At 42.7% G+C, this 23,699-nt stretch overlaps 1 pseudogene; it reads right to left on the reverse strand.

Moving 5' to 3' along the window:
• Positions 1-12,163: 12,163 nt before the first annotated feature.
• Positions 12,164-21,324, reverse strand: LOC118588740 (annotated as a pseudogene).
• Between the last annotated feature and the right edge of the window lie 2,375 nt (positions 21,325-23,699).

Here is a 23,699-nt window from a genome sequence, read left to right on the forward strand (position 1 = left end):
GCATCTTGCAGTTGCATGATCTGCATGTCTCCCATGTTCTGCACCCCTTCTACATCCCTTCCCCTTCCCTCCTTCCTGACCCCTCCCCTCCTATGCTATATAAGCCTTGCAGAGGAAAATAAAATTTGCAGCTTGATCAGAATCCTGTCTTGCTGTCATCCCTTGTGTCCCCTGTTCCTTTCATTCGCTCCCATAGGTGGGTCACCCCATTGAAACCCTGCTGGCTGGGGCACTTTTAAAACATTTGACATCATAATTTTCTATAATTGCATTGATAGCTCATTATCCTTTTTCTTCTCCTTCCCAATCCTACCAGGCTCCTTTTTCTTCCCAAATATTTTAAGACAGGATCTCTTTCTCACTGAACCTGGCACTCACCATTTCAGATATATATAGATATATATGTAAGACTTTATATATATATGACAACACACATACACAGACATACACACATTGTTTTTATACTGATTGGCTGGCAAGCCACAGTAAAACACCTGTCTCTACCTTGCCTACAGTGGGATTATAGTACATGCCACTGCGCTCAACCTTTTAGGTGAGTTCTGCACATGTAAACTTGGGTTCTCTTACTCAGGCAACAAGCACCTTAGTGAATGAAGCTATCTTTTTAGAGCCAAATTTTGGCTTTAATTCCATGTTTTTAAAAGATTATAATTCCCTCTGCTTCCATAGATGAAAAGAATCCATTCTATATTTTCGACATGTATGGTTTTAGTCTGCTGTCTGTGGACATTTTTCTCTACAAGAGTGATATTACTCAAATAAGGTATGGAGACCAGTTGACATTTTCTCATAATTGGTGAGTTCCTCAGGCAAGGTGACAAATATAACACATTCCCTGCAGATCACTGCAAAATCTCCCTTGGTGTTCATAGCTCCAGGGTATTGAGAGGGACTTTCTAAGCTGCTTGTTAACCAGCAGCAAATCCCACATAATCACTGCTGCAGGTAGTAGCTGGCTTTTGACACTTTAAACCATTTAGAATTTCTAGCTGGTTGGGTACATTGGAGAATGAAGTTGGGCTTTCACACCCCTCCTTCATTATTCATCTCTTTTAATAGGAGTCAGCTGATTTCCTTAACAGAGCAATGACAACTTGAGCCTGGAAACCACTACTCATAATGCCATAGCAAGACTGAAATTTTGACATAGACTATATGGAATTGAGCGAGCCAATATCAGAAAGAACTAAGCTTCTATGCAGACATTCTCCTGATTAATCAGGTGGAGATGATTCTGGGATTGATGTTCCTACTTCTCAGATTTGCTGAAGGTGGAACAAGTCAATAAAAACTAACCATGACAGGGATATATCTGCTGGTTTATTTCCTGGGTAGTTAAATTTGACCACTTTTTATTTTTATGATGGGATAACCAACTATATTGTAGAATATTTTTTTCTTTTGACATTCTACTAAATCAGACTATAATTATGGTCAACATTACATATTTCTATGCTTCATGCCTTTTCTGTTTTTGTGACTTATCTGGACAAATTTATGCCTCCACATTCTAATATATGTAAATTTTAAGCACAAATTTGCATGTACTGGTTATTGTCAGATTAACTAGCACAGTATTCCTACTAAATAACTGTATCTAAAATATAGCTCACTGACTTTTCCATAATACAATTAACTAGGCAACAGGAATGAAGGAAAGGTACAGAAATAATTTTTATGTTATAATTAGGATTTGCATGGGTCTATGAGACCTCCATGTCCAACGGAATGGAGATCCATTGGAAACAAGAAGGCAGTTCAGTTCATCATGACACAATAGCCAGTGTTGACTCAAACTTCAGGAGTCTGACCCAGAGTTGTTTATTATAGGCATATTTAAGCACAGCACAATTTGATGGATACTTTTCTGATGATAATCAGCTCACCTCAATGTGCACAATAGCGCACACATAAACCTCTTTGAGGAGCTAAGTAAGCTAAATAAAGATCAGATGTGACAACAGTGAAACTCTTTGTAAAGTACATGTGATGTCATCCATAAAGATAGGTTCTATGGATTGATTGAAAAAAAAAACTTATAAGGATATGGAAGAGGGTTCAATGTGTCTCTGGCCACACAAATAGTGTAATATCAACAGACTAGAATATACATTGGTGCTCACTCAGCCGTCTAGGTGAGTAAAAGTTATAGTATTCCTTCCCTTGAAGAATCAACCTTGTGTGCTAACATTTCAGGTTCTCCTAGTGCTTATCTGTGAGCATATAGATCTCTGTGTGTCCTATAGTGATTATGCTGTGCTTGAGAAAATAATTGCCTACATTGCAGTGTATAAACTCATAGTCAAAATTTAAAAGCCAGAGCAGGGTGTTTCAAAATCGCAATTCTGTCACTGGTATTTCATGTTTGTTACTACTGAACACTCAGTAGCAAATCAAAATGTCCTCTGTAGATTAAAATAAGAATAAAACATACTGATATAATTATCATGCCACTTTAATATCAAGGATTATCTTCCTAGACTTTGAATGATATGTATCAAAATTCTTTCAAATACATGTTACTCCCATGAAGGCAATTATCCTGGTAAAGTGCTACTGAAATCAAATCATTAGCATGTAGACTACCATAAACTTTATACATAATCCTCACTTCCACCTATAATTTCACATCTGGAGATCTGCTCATCCACTCAGCTTTACAGCACTTCAGCATACTGGCCCTTTCTGACGGCCTGTTTACATCCATTACTGCCTTTCCTTTCCTTTCTCTACAGGCTCAATTCAGTAAGTGTACCTTGGAGCATCTTACCCGAGAAATCCTGTGTCTGTAGATACTGCTCAAATATATTCCTACTCTTCTATGTCCAAAACTTTAACTGATTTTGTCAATCAAAATATAGAACAAGACACTTACACACACCTGTCTACTGCTTTAGCCCTGTAGTGCACACTTTCTCTTGCTCTTGGAACCATAGATACTATACTAGCATGTTTACTCAGAGCATTGCCAACTTTCTGCTCTTTAAATGCACTAATGTTTCTCCCTAACCCCATAATGGCATCCTTAGATACAACTCCTAGCAACAGTGCAGAGCATAAATTAACAGACCTTCTCCTCCTGTAATCAGATTGGTGACTACTCTGAATGTCATCATAGAACTTTCATCCAGTAACTGATGGATGGAAGCAGATGCAGAGATGCATAGCCAAGCACTGGGCCGAGCTCCAGGAGTCCGGTTGACAAAGGGAAGAAGGATTATACAAGAAACGGGGGTCAAGACCATGACATGAAACCCACAGAGACAGCTGACTGGAGCTGATGGAGCTAATGGGAGCTCCCAGACTGTAGGCCAACAGCTGGAAAGACTGTATAGGACTGACCTAGGACCTCTGCATGCAGGTGAAAGTTGTGTAGCTTGGTCTGTTTGTGGGGATCCTAGCAGTGGGACCAATATGTAACTGGCACCTGAGTTGGCTTTTTGAAACCTATTCCCTATGATGAAATGCCTTGGTCAGCCTTGATGCAGAGGGGAGGAGCTTAGTCTTGCCTCCTCTTATCTTGCCTTCATATATCATACTTTGTTGACTCCCCATGGGAAATCCAACACTTGATAAGAAGTGGATGAAGAGGTAGAGAGGAGGTAGGAGGAGGGAACAGGAGGAGCAGAGGGAGGGGAAACCATAGTTAGTATGTAAAATACATAAAAAATAATATAAAATCCATTAACATTGATATCTGACTCAGAAAACTAACTTTTTTAGTGTTTTCAGCTTCCTCAAGGAACTCAGTTCTGCAGTTCATCTCACCTCACCAAAACCTGTTCAATATTTCTTATTTAACTCAACAGTTAATTGTCTTGTGAAAGTCCCCCTTACATTCCTTCCTCAGATGACCACTAGAATTTTAAATTTTTAATTCACTGTTGTTTCTTTGATAATTTCATGCAATAAGTAACTGATATTATGTGATGGGTATATTTGAAATATTACATGGTACATTCTCTTTTCTATCCAGTGCTCATGTCAGATATGATAGAATCTTTCTTATATCTCTACTAATACCTCTGCTATATTATTTCCTCAAAGCTATCTGGGATTATAAATTTATTTATATAATCATTGCACCATCTTGCTTTGCAGGATCCACACAGGAAAACTTGCTTTGAATACTACTGTATTCTAGTGATAACACACTGCGGAAGGAGTAGAAAGGCTCAACATAAAAATAAAAGAATAAAATAAAATGAGTACTTAAAGGTAACATTTTAAATTATAAGTGACATTTTCCTCATAGGGTCAAAGAGTACATTTTAATAATTTAGTCACATAATTATAATTACATTAAAGATTTTGATTGCAGTATTAATTACTTTGACATTGCTCTAGACACTTTGCAAACATATCTCTTTAATTCCTTACCATGTTGGTGCATTTGTCATCTCACTTTACATTCAGATATTAAAGTCAGAGGAAAAATCATTTTTAAAAATAAGAGCTGGTTATTTAAAATGGTATTGGATACTTTGAGTCTAAATCCAGGGCTTTTATAAGAAATAGCTGTGCATATGTGTGCATAGTTGTTAAATACTCGCATCATCCTTAGATATGATTTTTTGAAGGGTTCTGGAAACTTAATCTTCACTAAATATGCAGATGTTCCCTAACCAAGGCAGGGGCATATATTCATGCTTTTCTGCATTTGTGTGGAGCTCATATATGTACATGTGGTTGTTAATACACACAGGTCTAACTCATGGCAATGGGCTAGCTAGCTAGGATTATGGCCCAAAGCAGAAGCATAACTTATTTAAAATACTGGGAGATTTTTTTCCTGTGTATTTTTTAACACAGTTATGTGGTACCAGGGACTTGGTAGATGAGAATGACAAAAGGTTGTACATACCTGGAAGACCATGTTTTAGAATGTTAATTGAGGTATATAGAGTTCTTGCTGAGAATGACTTAATTAATAATTTGTAATATTTATATATCAGCACATGCATACACTGTAAATGTTAATCACTCATGTTTGGAATGTTAACTAGTGAAGCCACTGAGAAAATCAGTAGGAAGGTAGTTGAAAGCATTAACGATAGAACTGCCACATGGTCATGTTATACCACTACAATAAGTATATCTAAAGGAATCTCAGATGACTTACTGCAGACATGCTTGAGTATGCATGTTTACTGGGGCATTATGTCTGACAACAGAGTTGTGGAATAATCTTACATACCCACTAACAGATGACTGGGTTTAAAAAAATGTGGTGCACTACTCAATGGTGTCTTATTATATGGTAAAGAGTAACGGCACAGCATTTGTAGGGTAATGAAGGGATACTGGAGAACGTATTACACTAAATGAGCTTGACTCATGTAGACTAATACAACATTTTCTCTTCCATATGGAACATAAACTTTCCATAAAATACCAACAACATGAAAATAAAAGGGGTGAATAGTTTAGTTAAGGACAGGATGAGCAGGAGAGGGTAAGCAAGGAGGAGAAAGTAATGGAGGGTGAGTGTGGTCAAAGTTTCTAATATTCTTGAATAGAAGTCTCATTACAAAACTCAACACAGTGTCTACCTACTGTGTGGTAGACTGTTTTTAAAGAATTGTATTAAAACCCATGATGTATTAGTGGGATTATTATTCAGTTATAAATTAGGAAGAGTTGTTTGAAAGCAAAATGCCGTTAGGTTTTATATATTTCCTCTTTTTCTAAATTTTATCTATTCTACATCTTTTTGGAATTTTATTGGTAAGGTTTTAATAGTGACAGCCATTTAATAATATCCAGGCTTTTTAATGTTATACAACTTGGTGAAAATACTCTAAATTATAGTTTTTTCTCCAACTAAGTTGAATAACTTATATATGTAATCTGTTTAAAATTTATATATAAATATATAAATTATGGACATCTATGATTTATATATATATTTATGTAACTGGAGAATGTATATATTCAGAGAAATATATGTACATGTATGTATAATATATAACTATACATATAATTTATTTATATCCATATATATATAGTTAAAGAAAATATTCCCAATATATATAAATTATAAATTGTATGTATACTGGCATCTATATATTTGCTACTTAAAAGGAGACTCACCACCTGGTCGGTGAGAATTAGGAGAGAATGTCTGAGCTCTTTAATGTCAATAGGGCTTATTTAATAGCCTTGAATCCCTTGAGGACCACACAGCTCAGAGGATGAAAAATTACCAATAGGTTGGTGCTCTTCAAGACATAAGGCTATTCAGTGTATGGTCTAGAAACAAGGCATGTGTGACATGGAAGTTCACTAGTGTCCTGTGGGTCTGCACTAGATCGTGGGCATGATGTGGAATGCTGTTTTTCTCGTTGAGTGTACTTACAGGAATTATTTAAAGCCATGATAAATAATAGATTAAGAGTTCATCAGTGGGAATAATGTCATTTTTCTGTGATTATTTACTGCAGCTTGGCTCCAGAAGTGTTTAAACGTGTTGTATTATTAAATCTCGGACACATGCCAAGTGAATAGTCTGAATAAATCTTATCTCATGGTTATTTAATTATGAAGAAGGTACTTTTAAGGAGTAGGATATCATAAATGTTTTGGTGAATTGAAGTACTAGGCTAGTAAAAAAATCATATTTCTTGTAGATATTGTACCTGTTAAAGAATTTTCCCTGGAGTCCAGTCGAAGAGAGAGAAGAGGGATTTTATGAGCAAGGGACATCAAGGTTATGATGGGGAAACACACAGAGACAACCAAACCAAACTGGTGGGAACTCATGAACTGTGGACCAATAGCTGTGCAGCCTCCATGGGACTGGACTAGGCCCTCTGCATAGGTGAAACAGTCATGTAGATTGACCTGCTTAAGGGGCCCCCTAGTTGTGGGAACAGGATCTGTCCCTGGGGCTTTTTGGAGCGCAGTGCCTATGGTGGGAGACACAGCCTGGGTGCAGGAAGAGGGGCTTGGACCTGTCTCAGCTGAATGTACCAGGCTCTGCTGACTCCCCATGGGAGGACTTACCTTGGAAGAGGTGGGAATGGGGGCTGGGTTGGGGCAGGGCAGACTGAGGGGTGGGAAGCAGGAGGGGAGGGGATTCTGTGGTTGGTATGTAAAATGAATAGAACATTTCTCAATAATAAAAAACAAAGAATTTTCCAGGTAGTGTAGTATACATTGAAAAATCTATTACACACACATAGCCATGTCTTCTGAACTAAGGTACTTGTGGTTTTCATTCCATGTCATAATGTTTTATGCACAGTTTTGCTTCAGCATTGCATGAGACATTGAATTAGATATGTCTAACAAATATGGTTCTGCTTTCTGAAGACCCATAATAAATATGATGGCCATAATCTAAGCATCTACATAGAAATCAACAAACACCAGCTCTTAGAGGGATCACTGAGTCTCAGAAACTCCTTTTGCCAACAGAGGTACAGAGACCCCATTCACACCTCTCTTTCATTTCTGAAAGAATAAAGACAAACTCTCCTAGATGTTGACTTGTGCTAACAAAATGTGTAGTTCAAATTACTGTTTATTCTCACTCAACATTATTTGAGAATAAAGATAGAGATATCCTATAATTTGCACACACACACACACACACACACACACACACACGCACACACTCTCTTTCACTGTAGAAGATAATAATGTTTGTTTGAGATGCTCAGCACTATGCTTTTGTTAAGAATTGTCTCCCTACTGATTTGGAAACCTGTGCTTACCTGTAAAAAGGTTCAACTATCTTTTAAGATACACACACAAATTCACTATTCTTGATATCTTAGGAGCTTTTTTTTTTCCTTTTTCTTTTCATGTAATGTGAATTATATTGACTTTCAGCATTACTATTTTGATACTGAATGTTTACATTTTTCTGGGTAGTTTTCCATTTTTTTGTTCTAATATATTTTTAAATGTTATAACTAGATATCGATGAAATATATATGACATGTATTATATAGTAGAAAATATAATAGACATGTATTATATAATAGAAACTCAAAATACAGTTCACTGAATGCCTCAACAGTGCAATGAGCAATACATGGGGTGAGTTCCTCACTAAACTGACATATTATATGCACATCACTGTAACCAGAGGCAGTGCTTTCTGTCCCATCCACCCAATTATATCCAGCATTTGTTTCCCAAATTATCACTCGATGTTTTTATTAATTATAAATATGTGGCCAATGGCTCAGGCTTATTTCTAGCTAGCTCTTACATTTAAATTAACCCACATTTCTTATCTATCCTTCACCACATGGTTCATGGCTTGTTACCTCTTTTTCTACACGTCTTGATTCCTTGGAGGCTGGTGTCTACCCCACTTCACCCTTCTTCATCTCCGTGTATCTCTATTTGGCTTTTCTGCCCAGCCGTATTCTGCCTGGCTATAGGCCAAATCAACCAATGGGGGCAACACACATTCATAATATACAGAAGGAGCCTTTCCACACATCACAGTATATTGAAATTGTTTGCATGTGCATTTATCTGAATTTAAATATACATGTTTAAGTCAATACAGTAAATATTCCTTAAATGTTTATTCACTTTAGATATTTAGATACCAGCTAGTACTAATTTTATTAAATGCTAAGCATTGTGATAAACATTAGAAATAAGAGCTGGGATTAAAAATTAGTATACCCTAAGAACTAAATGGAATTAATTGCTACTGATTGAATTACAAGTTGAAATATTTAACTATGTTAAAGGTCTCTACCATTCTCATTTTGGGGCAAAATAATTCTTCACATCATATTTTTATAATTGCAGTATAAGGGATCATTTCCAACACTGCTGAAATTAGAAGGCAAAACTATTAAATGGAAGAGGGAGAAAGACTGATGTTGGGACAGTGGAGGAGCAACAGAAGTCCAGAGGAATTTTGATATACTTTTTTGCTAAGTTTATATACATAGGAATGAAGCACTGAATTGAAGTTTTGTGTCACAGTGGAAGAAGAAAACAAATTATACTGGGGTTGACACATGGACAGAAATAAGATGGTGTAAGTCCTCGGCTCTAGAGACCCTATACTTTCACTATAGGCCTTTCGTTATCAAAGGAGGTTCATTTTATTGGTCAGATTTCCACCATCTTTGGGAGACATTTTTAGTCATCAGTGGAGTGTTTTGTGGCATCTAGTGTAATGATGTTAACTGTCCTCTAAAGTCGTTACCTAGGATGGGTAAAGAATGTGTCGACTATTTGTTTTTGTTTTTTCCTTAATCACTTTTTAACATAGAAAAAAGGATTGATTGTTTCAGCGTGTATTAATTCTTGGTTTGGACTTAGAATGTGCTGAGGTAAGTACATTCATGAAACAAAAGATACATTGTTTAAAAATGTTTTCAATGTCTGGAAAATTTAGCTCAGTGGTTAAAAGGCCCTATTCCTGGAGACAATTTGGTTTCAGTTCCCTCACTCATATCCAGTTACTTGCAATCCCCTGTAACTCCACCTCTGATGGATCCAAAGAGCTCTTTTGTACTCACAGACAAATCAAATCATATGTTCATACCTACACATAGACATGCATTAATTAATATAATTTAAAAATATATCTTATAGATACATTTTTAAAAAAATCCTACAGCCTAGAGGTTGAAAATCAAGTATGCTTTTTATTCCCTTTTACCTTCTTGTGCCTAAGTCTTTTTATCTTTCCAATGTCTGTGGTTTGTGGTTTGGATTTTTGTCATTTTGGTTTTATAATTAATGGAAAGGAGTTATGATATGAGAGCCCACAGGTGCTCTCATATCATGGTTAAGATGGAATTCTTTGTGGTAGACCAACACATTGATAGAGAATGAAAAGTGAAATAAAAATTCTTTTGGACATTATTGGAAAGCTGATGAAGGAATCAAGGGATGGGAGGCCAAATTTCCCAAGGGGAAGCATTCACTCAGGGATCCAAAAATTTCCTGGAGGCAGTCATTGGATTAACTAGTGAATGATATAGATGAAGCAGTTATGCAGATGAGCCAACAGAGATGCTTTCACAGAGTGATAAAAAAGTAGAATTGGAAGCTCTTTTTTTAAAAAAAAATTATTTATTTATTTATTTTATTGTTCTTATGTGTTTTAATTTTATACATCAACCATGGGCTCCCCTGTCCTCCCCCGTCCTGCACCCACCCCCACCTTCTCCCTTAGCCCTTCCTCTCCATTCCCATGTCCTCCAGGACCAAGACACCCCTGGGGATTCATTTAAACCTGGTGGATTCAGTACAGACAGGTACTGTCCCCTCCTTCCAGACTGAGCATGTGTCCCTGTGTAAGCCTAAAGTGCCAGACAGCCAGCTCATGCACTAAGGACAGGTCCTGGTCCCACAGCCTGTGTGCCTCCCAAACAGATCAAGCTATTCAATTGTCTCACTTATCCAGAGGGCCTGATCCAGCTGGGGGATCCACAGCCTTTGGTTCATAATTCATGTGCTTCCATTTGTTTGGCTATTTGTCACTGTGATTTTTGCAATCTTGGATTCAACAATTCACGCTCTTGCAGACCCTCCTCTTTCTTGACAGTTGGACACCTGGAGCTCCACCTGGGGCCTAGCTGAGGATCTCTGCATCCACTTCCATCAGTTATTAGATGAGAGTTGTAAGATGACTGTTAGGGTGTTTAGTCATCTGATCACCAGACTAGGTCAGATCAGGCTTTCTCTCGACCATTGCCAGCAGACTACAGAGGATATATCATTGTGGATTTCTGGGGACCTCTCCAGCACTCTGCCTATTCCTGTTCTCATGTGGTCTTCATTTATCATGGTCTGTTATTCCTTGTTCTCCCTTTCTGTTCTTGATCCAGCTGGGATCTCCTGCTCCCCTAATCTCTCTTTCCCTCAAACCTTGCCCTTCATTACCCCCATTCATGTCCAGGTTGTTCATGTAGATCTCATGCATTTCTCTGTCATTGGGTGATCCCTGGGTCTTCCCTAGGGTCCTGTTTTCTAGGTAGCCTCCCTGGAGTTGTGTAGCAGTCTAGTCATCTTTGTTTTACATCTAGTATCACTCCTATGAGTGAGTACATACCATGTTTGTCCTTCTGAGTCTGGGTTACCTCACTCAGGATGATTTTTTCTAGATCCATCCATTTGCCTGCAAACCTCATGATGTCCTTGTTTTTCTCTGCTGAGTAGTACTCCATTGTGTAAATGTACCACATTTTCTTTATCCATTCTTCAGTTGAAAGGAATGTAGGTTGTTTCCAGGTTCTGGCTATTACAAACAAAGCTGATATGAACATAGCTGAGCAAATGCCCTTGTGGTATGATTGAGCATTCCTTGGGTATATGCCCAAGAGTGCTACAGCTGGGTCTTGGGGGAGTTAGATTCCCAATTTTCTAAGGAAGCACCATATTGATTTCCAAAGTGGCTGTACAGGCTTGCATTCCCACCAGCAGTGGAGGAGAGTTCCCCTTGCTCCACATCCTCTCCAGCATAAGCTGTCTTCTGTGTTTTTGATCTTAGCCACTCTGACAGGTGTAAGGTGGTATCTCAGAGTCATTTTGATTTGCATTTCCTGGATAATTAGGGATGTTGAGCAGTTCCTTAAATGTGTTTCAGACATTTGAACTTCCTCTGTTGAGAATTCTCTGTTTAATTCTATAGCCCATGTCTTAATTGGACTGTTAGGCATTTTGATATCTAATTTCTTGAGTTCTTTATATATTCTGAATGTCAGCCCTCTGTCAGATGTGGGGTTGGTGAAGCTCTTAATATACAGGACTTGGAAAGGAAAAACACTCTTAGAAGATTTGAAGTGGATCAGAACTTATGGGCTGCTGCTCATGCTGCATGCCAAAATCATAATACAGGCAGTAGATTTTGAAATCTTACAGAAAGGGTTGAAATCCTAAGCAGTTTCACAAAGAAATCAACTTAAGGACCTACCCAGAATGAAGGCCGTGGTATGTAGCTAGAGTTTTCCTGCCTGTTCCACAGTCAGGACTAATCTCTCTCACCTGCCAGGCCCATAGACACTCAGAACCAACCATGTAAGCACACAGAAACTTACATTGTTTATAAACTGTATGGCCGTGTCAGGCTTCTTGTTATCTACTTATTTTATCTTAAATTAACCCATTTCTATTAATCTATACTTTGCCACGTGGCTCATGGGTAATCAGTACCTTATATCATGGCAGCAGCTGGCAGTGTCTCCTCCATCTCCTCCTCAAAGGAACGGGCCTCCTGAAGGCTAGATCTCAGGGACTCAATCTTCTCACCCTGGAAAGTGAAGAGATACTTCCGCTTAACAGGCACCTGCGGTGGGATTTCCATGAAGTTGGGTTCAGACATGGCATGGACAAGTGGTAACACCACTAAATCAAAGCCAGGCCTGTACTGGGCAGCATAGAATGTGGATTGGGCCACCATGGCCCGGCCTGTACTGACATTGTACAGTAAATTCTGGGTGTTCCACTTCCAGGACAGGTTGATGATGATGTGGTTGTGTCCATCTGTCCTCCAGTGCGGCCAAAAATACAGCTGCTTCCTGAGGTCGGCAGGCAGCAGTGCAGGGCAGGCTCCTGCATTTCTCCCACCAACACCACATACAGGCAGGCAATGGCTGCGTTTTTTGTAACATAAACATTGGCTCTCACTGTAGCCTGAAAAGCTTGCTTGACCAAAGGGTCCAGGTAGCTCCCAAAGGCAAACTGGTCACTGTCATAAACATAGACAGGAAAGCCAGAGGTCAAAGCAATTGTGTAGCCGGCAACCCCAAGTGACCTTGGGGGGTGGGAGGCCAGCATCCTCCTTCTCGAGGAGCAGTTGGATGGGCAGGGGCAGTTTGGTTCTGGGCCATCAGCTCCTTGTAGGAGTGCTCTGTCTGGCTAATGACGTTCTTGAGCTGCAGCAGGTCCTGCTTGGCATTCTTGATGCTCTTCTTACAGGCTTCAATCTTGAGGTTCAGTTTGGCCATCTCACTGTTCAGCTCTTGCCCCTTGGCCTCTAGCTGTAGGAGCTCTTCACTCACAGTCTCACAGATCCAACAAAGATCTAGAACATGCTTTACCTTGCCCCGGCCAGCAGGGTTTCAACAGGGGCGACCCACCTATGGGAGTGAATGAAAGGGAAGGGTGACACAAAGGAGGACAGCAAGACAAGATTCTGATCAAGCTGCCAATTTTATTTTAATTCGCAAAGCTTATATTGCATAGGAGGGGAAGGGGCAGGGACGAGGGAAGGGGAAAAGGGGCGTGCAGAACATGGAAGGGGTGCAAGATGTGTGAGGCAGATCGTGCAACTGCAAGATGTTGGCTAAGGTCACTGGTCAGGGGCCGTTTATTCTGTTGCTAGGCTACCTGACTGGAATGCTCTTTACTTTCAGTTGTCATGGCACCTGACTGTGGGATGTGGGCCTCTAGTTACTCCTCTGGGAAGGGGCTTATGACTTGTTCTCTGACCTAGCTAGTACTTTCCATGGTTCATGTTTGGTTCCCAACATCTTGGTCCCTAACATCTCCCCCTTCTATACATATAGCAAAACAAAGAAAGGAGGCCCAAATGTTTCGCTGTGATGGGGGAGCGGTGACAGAGGCTCCATCCCTGATAAGTTTTGAGTTCCTAGGTTAATTGGTCAGTTCATGTCGGCATCCCCACATGTCCTGAAGGAAGCTGGAATGATGCAGTTTTTTACAGGGGGTGGGTTTTAATCTGGGAGGGAAGAGTATAGGGTCTGCATAACCACTGTGCAATAGAGCATGTCATCCAAGGCACCCAGGATGATGGAGCATTTTAGTCTCCCTGCCTTCTGCAGTCCCAGCTGCACCCTCAATCCCCTAAGCAGTGGACTTCAGCTCCCAGGCACAGGTGCATCCTCCCCTGGGCAGAGGGGTCTGTGCTGATGTGGAGTCTGTATCTGGTTCATTGAGACCACGTTCATGGAGGTCAGGGTGTTGGTAATGAACCTGAATTTGTTTTGCCTGAAGTTCAGCCAGCTTACTGCGCACAAATAGAGTTAGTCGAGACAAAGCCCAAGGGCCGAATGTCAAGACAAGAATGAGGCCAACCAAGGGTCCCAGGAGGGATGGCAGAAGGGTGTTTAGCCAGGGAGATGCAGAGAACCAGTTTTGGAACCAGCCTAGCTCTTGATCCCTTTCTTTTTTGTGCTTCTCTAAGCCTCCACGGACCTTAGCCATGCTATCCCTTGCTACTCCGTATGATCAGTATAGAAGCAACACTCTTCCTTAAGAGCAGCACAGAGGCCTCCTTGCTGTAAAAAGAGGAGGTCTAGCCCTCGGTAGTTTTGGAGGACCACCTCTGAAAGGGAGGTTAGGGAGGATTCAGGGGCGGAAATGCCTGGCTCCAGCTGAGCTATATCTTCATCTATGGAAATTCTAAGCTCTGAATAATGTTGATTAGATAAGACCAGGGAGGCTATGCCCGTACCGGCCCCTATAGCTCCCACCCCCAGGAGGACGGCTAAAGTGACTGCAGTCACAGGCTCCCTTTTCGAGCGATGGGGGGGCATGAGGGCAGCCGTCTCTGCCAGAGTCGTCTCATCTTTTGGAGAATTGATCTGGAGAATAAAAGGTTAGCCTAGGGATAAGCTGAACCAATATGCAAAATAAGGGGGCAGAGGGATTATTTAAATGAAGAGAAATGCATGGTGTTGGCCATCAGTACAGGCCCACCAAGTATCATTGGCAGGGATAAGATATCCAGACTTAAGGGAGGTACTTAGATTGTCTGTGACATTGCAAAATGGTTGATAAACAGGGGGGATGATAGCGCCTTGGGTGACAAGGCAGCAGCCTGAGCCCATAACTTGGAAAAGTGTAAGGGTGTGGGTGGCTGTTGCCAGCAACAATTGTGTGGGTCAGTGGTTAGGGAGAAATCTAAATCAACAGCCACTCCTTCATAAAATGGTGGGGCAGAATGATAGCAAAGCCAGCAGGAGTCAACCAAATCAGGCTTGGAGGTATTAAGTACCTGGTAGGTTTTGTGATAAGGGTGGTAATCATATCTTTGGTAGTTGGTGGGGGAGGTGGGAACATGGGAGAAAAACCCATGGATATCTGAGATATATTAGTTGTAAGAAAATCATTGTTGCCAAGAAAAGAGTTGGGGCCGATGGCAACAGTGTTAGGGGAATTAACAGGCAATTTTAAAAGTTTGATGAAGAAGATGACACCTGAATTACAGCCATCTTGGTAGAGTAAGAGGCCCCATTCATAGCCCCGCTCCCAATTGGTAGCCTTCTTTCCAGGGTCAGTAAATCAGATCCTAAGAGGATGACACCATGAATTAATGCACTCAGGTCTAATAGTCCAGGGATTCTTAGGGCGGGAGTAATTGGCCCTAACAGTTATAAGGTCCCAGGATGAGGCAGGGCCCCAGTATGTATCACCGGTGGTTTCACAGCCCCAGGCCTTGCAATGATGCTCAGGGTGACCACTACAGGTGTAATGACTCAAGCAGGGATGATGGTAACCAGGGCAGACATAGAGGGTGGGTCTAGTAAGGCGGGAGCGATGGAAGGTGTTGCTACATCCAGGCAGGGCACGGGCCTGTAGGGGGCAGTTAGGCAGTGTGTGGGGAGGCAGAGAGTCGTTTTCTAGACCCCAAGGGGCCGTAGAGCCTGATGCAAGCTTAAAGAGGTCCGGAAACAGGTCTGGCCACCAAGGGCCAGGGTAACTAGGGAGGTTTGCCAGATGGCATCCTGTCACTCCGTCAGCACCTGCCAGGTATGGTTTAGGGGCTGGCGGTGATTGGAGTTTTGGGATAGGTTAGAGAGGCTATGGCTCGGGAGGAGGAGTATGAGACCCCAGACAGTCAGCTGACTCACAATGGGCAGCTTTGTGGGTGATCTCCATCTCTTTGAGGTCTCCGTCTTTGATGGTAGCTTTAGCATCTGAAAGAGAAGAAGGAGAGTCCTCAGGGGGAGCAGCTGGTCCCCTGGGAATGTTAGGTAAATTGACAGATTGGACCAGGCACTCAGGGAGCCAGCGTGGGGTGTCATGTGACTGATCAAGGATGCAAGCAGAGCCAAGGCCCCAGATAAGTACAGGATCTGGACCATTCCAAACGCCTGTAAGGGGGTCTAGCCACATGACCAAAGAGTGGCTGGCGTCTGCTAAGGGGTGCCAATGGCGGTCAGCCACTGATCGACCTTCACCATCCAGGGTGAGGAAGTTAAGGACAAAGAGAGCATGGCTCAAGTGGTCTCAGGGGGAGACAAAGGAAAGCTCGGACATCTTTAATTGAGAAAGCCATGTTTTTAAGGTCTGGTGGGCTCATTCTACAATGCCCTGACCTTGAGGGTTATAAGGGATACCAGTAGTGTGAGAGATCTCAAATTGTTGAAGGAACCATTTAAGTCCTCCACTTGTGAAGGCCAGGCCATTGTCTGTTTTTATGTGTTTTGGGACACCCAAAGTAGAAAAGCAGACCAGGAAGTGAGCAATAACATCCTTGACGGCCTCACCAGTATGAGGGGAGGCAAAAATAAAACCTCTGAAAGTATCAACAGAAACATGGAGATATTTTTGTCTACCAAAGTTGGGAACATGTGTAACATCCATTTGTCAGATCATATATATATTAGGCAAGAGCCCTTGGGGGTTAATTCCAACATGGGGGATGGGATGGGAAACTACACAAGAAGTGCATTGTTTAACTATGTCTCTAGCTTGATCTTTTGTGATTTTGAACTTTAATGACTGTATCAAGAAGGGGTATCGAATGAGTGATATATGCACTATCCATGTAAATGTTAAGCGGGAATCATGGAAATCCTCAAAAACCTATAAAACAGCCAAAAGGTCAACCAGCTGAGCTGACCGAAAGGGCGAAGGGAAGGGAAACGAGTGACCTTGAAAGGCATAAGCCACAGTAGTAAAAATGGTCAAGGAATCAGGCAAGGGGCTGGGGGAAATGACTTTTGGGAAAATGAAGGGATGAGTGGAAGCAAAATGAAGGACTGGGTCATCGGAGAGGTGATTGTCAAGAAAGCCCAGGAACCCCGAAAAGGCAACACCCCAATAATCCAGTGTCTGAAACAAAAATTGTTTGTTCGTGGGTGTAGGGGGTTAAGATGGAATCTGGGTCCTTACCAAAAATCTGACATGAGGTCTGGCAGCCTTGCATGATTAGGGAAGAAACAAGTTGGGGATAGGTGGGAATGACCTTAGTTGACTGGCAGGCATATAAATCCATAAGAGGGAATGACCCTTAAGTTTGTCCTGGGCCCTTAAGGTAGAAGGGGAACTCTACCAAAGGACCCCCATGGGAACATGGGAAGTGGATAAGACAACAAAAAACAGCAGGAGGGAATAATCAATCTGAAAAGAGGCTTGAGAGGAAATGGCCTTGGCGATTAAAGATAGAGCCTTGTGAGCAGCCGGGGTCACTTGATGGGGAGAGGTGGGCTCGCTGGGGCCCCAAAGAATGTCATAGAGGGGTAGAAGATCAGCGGTAGGGAGTTCTAGGTATGGCCGAAGCCATTGAATGTCCCTAGAAGTTTTTGAAAATCATTAAGGGTGGTAAGGTTATCTGTGTGCAGCCGGATGCATGGGACTAAGACTTGATTGGTATGTAATTCAAGGCCCAGATAACTAAAGGGCGCAGAGTGCTGGATCTTATCAGGGGCAAGCTGTAAGCCAGCAGCACAAAGAGCCTGTGACAGATCTTGGAAAGTTGCTTCAAGGATGGAGGAACTAGGGGCAGCCAAAAGAAGGTCATTCATGTAATGCAAGATATAAGCAGAGGGCCATTTTTGCTATATGGGATCCACTGCCTGGGACACGAATTTTTTGGCAAGGAGTTGGGCAATTTGCCATTCCCTGGGGTAAGACAAGCCAATGAAAATGGAGCATGGGGCCCTGAAAATTAACCCTAGGGAGGCTAAAGGCAAAATAAGCTTGATCATCAGGATGTAGGGGAATGGTAAAGAAGCAATCTTTTAAATCAATAACCATTTTATGATAGGCCTCTGAGATGGCAATAGGTGAGGGCATGCCTGGTTGGAGGGCATCCATGGGCTGCATAACCTTATTATTGGCTCGCAGGTCTTGGAGGAGTCTCCATTTCCTAGATTTTTTTCTTTATGACAAAGATGGGCATATTCCAGGGGGAATTGGATGGTTCAATATGACTGGCAGCGAGCTGTTCCTGTACCAACATCTCTGCCCCCTGTAGTTTTTCTTGTGGCAGAGGCCACTGGTCTACCCACACAGGTTCTTGGGTAAGCCAAGTGATTTTATCTGCATGGTGTACAGGGGGAGCAGTGGCCTCAATTAAAAACCCTCAAAGCCAAGACTGAGCCTTTCTGTTTTATTAATGGGAGCGACAGGTTGGGTTCGGCTCTGTTGAAGTTTACCAACACCCTTTCCTGGGATGAAGCCTATGTTGGGTAACCACCTCATTTTGGCTACAGAAGATGACCTTCATTTGGGAGAGAATATCTAGATCCCAAAGGTTGACAGGGAGCCCAGGAGCCACAAAGGGGGTGACAGTACCATGGTTACCCTCTTCATCTGTCCAGGCCAAAACTTTAGAGGATTGGAGGGTGTTACTGGATTGACCTATGCCCTTAAGGTCAGTGGGGGGGGGGGTAAGGGACCAGGAGGCAGGCGAATGGTATTGGGAGATTACAGTGGCGTCAGCACCAGTATCCAAAATCCCCTGAAATTTTTTGCCATCTAGTTTAAGGGTAAGTGTGGGTTGAGAGTGAGAAATAGGCTGAAGCCAATAAGCCTCTGGTGAGCCAATCTGAGCAGCTCCTCAGGGCTGGGCGGACTGAACAGGGTTATCAGAGGAAAGCACAGGGAGAATAACCAGAAGGGCAAGGCGGGTGCCTCAGAAGATGGCAACAAGACCCTGGAGTGCCAAGGCCAAAATCTTAATCTCTCCTGTATAGTCATTATCAATAATTCTGGGGTAGACCTGGACACATTTTAAGGTGGATGAGGCATGGCCAAGGATAAGGGCATGGGTGTCTGCGGGCAGGGAGCCCCAAATCCTGGTAGAGATGACTTGGGGGCCCTGGGATGGATCTAGTATTGTGTGGGTGGTGGCAAAGAGGTCCAGTCCTGTGCTGCCTGGAGTTGCCCACTGGAGGGAGCAGACAGTTGGGGAGCGGCCTGCGAAGCCCCATGGGGCACTCCCCAGAGCAGAGGGGCCAGGGGCTGGCCCCAAAGAAAGTTTCCCAAGGGGCCGGGAGGGAGCAGGCAACCATGAGCATTGGTTTTAGATTTACATTCCCTTGCCCAATGAAGGCCATGGCCACATCTGGGACATAGGGTGGTTGGTAGCGGCCAAGTGGTAATGCCATGCCCTCCAAGCGGGCAGGGACCCGCTTGGGGCATTCCCACCCAAAATGTCCTGGTTGTTTACAGGAGAAGCAAAGGCGACTTTGTTGGGATCTCAATTCTTGGGCACCCACCTACTTCAGGGCTGTGCCAGCCAATAGCCAGATCTATGGCGTGGGCGGAGCCAACTCCTGCACAAAGGTGGATGTACTCAGAAAGGGGGGCCTTATTTCTGTGGGGGCAGAGAACTTCCTGACAGGCTGGGTTTGCATTTTCAAAGGCGAGGTGTTTAACAAATCACTATAGGGCTCATCTGGTCCCTGATGCACGTTGGCCAATGACGTGGTAGTGGTGCCCTTTTGGGAAAGCCACTTCCAGGCTCGAAGGCCGGCAGCCTGAATCTGGGCCAATAAGCAGGGTGGAAAGGTGGCCTGAACCTAGTTTTTGTCATAAGGAGTTTTGCCAAGAAGTTTATTAATGTTCCAATGTTTTGAGGAAGGGTTATCAGCATTGAGCTGGGCCATCTCACGGCAGTTTTCTGAAAATTCAGTTTTCCATAAGACAAAATCTCCCCGAGACTGGGTGGCATGGGCCAAAAAATACCAATCATTTGGTGTAAGCCAAGCCTCACTCTGGTTTTCAAGCAATGCAAGGGTAAAGGGAGCCGTGGGGACAGAAGCAGCAAAGTCACTTCACCACTGACCAGACACTGAGGCCCTGGCTGCCTCAGCCACGGCCACTGCATCGTTTTAACTGAGCTCTCGGGCTGGCTTTTCCGCCCAGGCGAAGGAGCCACAGAGAGGCGCCCAGAGCTCTCATTCCTCCGCCCTCCCAGCTCCCGCCCCCCTCCACCTCTCACTGTGCGTGCATACACACACAAACACACACACACACACACGCACACACACACACAAACACACACACAACACACAGCACACACACACACACACACACACAAACACCCGGCACACCGCACACCTCACACCCTGCCAGAGCCTCTGGCTGCCCTCCCTTTATTCAGCATTTTTCATCAATCTTCCTTCTTGGGGAAAACAGTTACAACAGTCCTCTAAGTGACTAAAGAATTGTATGAGGTCTTTTTATTGCGAATGCTTATCCCTCATGTCTGGAGGGCATCTTTAACGCCCTTTACAAACAAGTCCTGAGAAGTTCCCTGTCCCATGCTGAAGTCTATAGCTCAGACTCACCTCACCCTTCCCGCTCTCCTCTGGATCACCCCGATGCCAAGTTGGGTGGCCTCAACAAGTGATCACTTCAAATCTCCACCAGATGTCTGGACTTTCCTGGAGAAGGACAGACGTTCAACTCCCAACAAGGCGAGGGTTGAGCCTCACGTTGGGCACCAGATGCCCCGGCCAGCCAGGTTTCAACAGGGGCGACCCACCTGTGGGAGCAAATGAAAGGGAAGGGCAACACAAAGGAGGACAGCAAGATAAGATTCTGATCAAGCTGCCAATTTTATTTCAATTTGCAAAGCTTATGTAGCATAGGAGGGGAAGGGGCAGAAAGGTAGGAAGGGGAAAAGGGATGTGCAGAACATGGAAGGGGTGCAAGACATGTGAGGCAGATTGTGCAACTGCAAGATGTCTGCTAAGGTCACTGGTCAGGGACCGTTTATTCTGTTGCTAGGCTACCTGATCATGGAATGCTCTTTATGTTCGGTTGTCATGGGACCTGACTGTGGGATGTTCTCTTATCTTTGGGGGCCTCTGGTTACTGCTCTGGGAAGGGGCTAACTAGTACTTTCCATGGTTCATGTTTGGTTCCCGACATCTTGGTCCCTAACATTACCTCACAGAGCTCGTTGCCAGCCCAAGGCCCAAAGATGCATTTGCCGGCTTCATGTGCTTCACCTAGAGTGGTGAGGTAATAGTGAGCAATGAGGGGGAAGAAGACCAGGATGATGAAGAGTGTAAAACTCAGCCAAGTCAGCAGGATGTGGTTGGACCAGCGCAGCATACAGGTCTGACCACCATTCCCCACTCCCCCATTCCACAACATGGTATAGCCTGTCATGAGTTCTCCATGGCTCTTGCCCACTCTGACCACATTGGATCACTCACCATAACCATGAGTTTGTTTGACAAAACTCAACCTCTTTTTTACTCACAAGTTCCTGGAAGAGTCAGTGTGCTCCCTGCACAAGGAACCAAATAAAACAGAAATTTCATTTTCCTCGGCTGTGACTCAGACGGTCTCCAACCCTAGTCAGGCAGATCCTAAGTATTGGCTGTTGTCATCAAATAGAAAAAGGTACCACATGGCTGATGGGATGAAAAGGAAGAGATCCATGGTGTTAAATTCCAGGGGAAAGGCCCCGGGCTCGGAGGGACTGTTTTTAACGGCCATAGTGTTTGTTCCTTGGCTTTGCTGACCAGCCAGTATGCATAGCTTCTATTCAAGTTATGCAGTGACTGGAAAAAACAGCTGGCAGTTGGAAATGCCAGCCCTGTCCTGCATGTCACTACCAACAATCAGGCCTTACTTGGTTCTTCCTTTCTCTGGTTTCTGTAGTAGCATTATGCCTCAATATACAATTCTTGAAATATTTGACAGCAGAGCTTGCTCTCCAGCTTCCAGTCAGGGATGAGCCACCGCCGTCCCCTGCACAAAACACCACTTCCCACATAAGATATTATGGTAGACTATCATATACATTAGTAAACAAATTTAGTAATATAGCAGCCTTAGATAATTTGCACTGTTATGAATTCTTATATGTTGATACAAATATAAACTTTTTATATTCCTATTTAAGATAATTTGTATATTGATACAAACACAGAACTATGTTTGTTATATTGTACACATATTTTTACTCTTATTTGAAATATTTGTATATTGATACAAATGTAAATTTATATCTGTCATACTGTATGTATGTTCTACTTCTGTTTAAGATATTCTGTATACTGATATATATTTAGGATTATTATTATATTGCATATTGCACTATACATTCCTACCTCTGGTAAAGATATTTTGTGTATTGTCACAATTTAAAGTCATTGTCCTTTTACTGTACATTTGCTTACAGACTGTTTGCCTTATTTATAGGAAGCCTTAGTCCTTAGGTTGTTTAGGTAGATAAGACTTATAGATTTGTTGTCACCTATGCTTGTCATTTGATCCCAAGAGCATGTTGGGCTTCTAAGACATTTCCATTTGGAAGTTTGTCTTCTTGGCACAAAATGGCCTACTGGGCAAAGAACTGCCCTTGCCTCAACTGCTGACAGTACAAATTCTGTCCTTTCTGGACAAGCGGGACACAAGGAAAGCGACCACTATAATTTGCCAAGACAGGGTAAGATGGTCTTTCAGAATTCCTGCTTCTGAAAATGGTCTGTCAGATACTCTAGGCCTGTAGCCAATTTGAATGCACCAACGATGCTGAGAAACTGTAGGTGACTGTCCAGGTTGCTAGCTGTCTTTGTCTACTCTTGCAAGACTCCCGAAAGTTGCTTGCGTCCCATTTCTCAGGTATTATTATATTCCTTCTCAGGTCTTTGATGAGGTTGACAACTAGCAGTTATAGTTACAACTTAGTGTATATACATATATAATATCTTAGATAGAATATATTAAGTATTAGACTCAGGTTCTTTAGGATAGGACACCTTTTGGAATGATCTTTTAACATGCCACCTACTCACACTCTAGATTTCCCTGGATTTTAGTATGTGTTTTTTGCTTGATATTGTTTGCATTTATTGTAATTCCAACTTATCTAAGTCATTATCCTTAATTACTCCTGGACAATATTTGATAGCCATTTCTTTTTATATAGTCTTGTATTAGGTTAGAACCTTCTTATTCAGACAAAAGGGGGAGATGTAGTGGGTAGCCATCCCAGCATTGGCCTGGAAGTTCCAACCCCCATTGAGGCTTCGGTAATGGTCACACCCACAAGGCGAGGCTGAGGGAGGAAGCGGAAGACCCAGAATCGAGAGGAGAGATTTCTCTTGGTTCTGGGACGCTGGACGCTGGAGGTAGACCAAGCAGAGTTCTTCAGAGAACACTGCCAGACTGTGCCAGTGGTAGGTTAAATATTCCTTAAATATTTAATATTCCTAAAGATTCCCATGCATTCTACAATTAAGAGCAAAAAAGAGCTGCATTGAGCTTCCTATTGCTATATCCCTAGCTCAGAGCAGACTGTGGGTACCTGACAAGGAGGATGAGTGAGATCAGTAGCACACCAGAGAGCTGAGTCAGAGCACAGATGAGTGGGGAGTGTAGATCCCCAGGAATAAGGGACCTTGACACAAAGCAGACAGACAACAGTATGAAGAAAAAAGAGACTGTGCAAAGCATATGTGTAATATATACATACCTGTATCCCAGATGAGGTATGGGAACCAAAGAATACTGAAAAATCACTTTTATAGATA

Source organism: Onychomys torridus, chromosome 8, assembly GCF_903995425.1.
Source record: "Onychomys torridus chromosome 8, mOncTor1.1, whole genome shotgun sequence".
Lineage (NCBI taxonomy): Eukaryota > Metazoa > Chordata > Mammalia > Rodentia > Cricetidae > Onychomys > Onychomys torridus.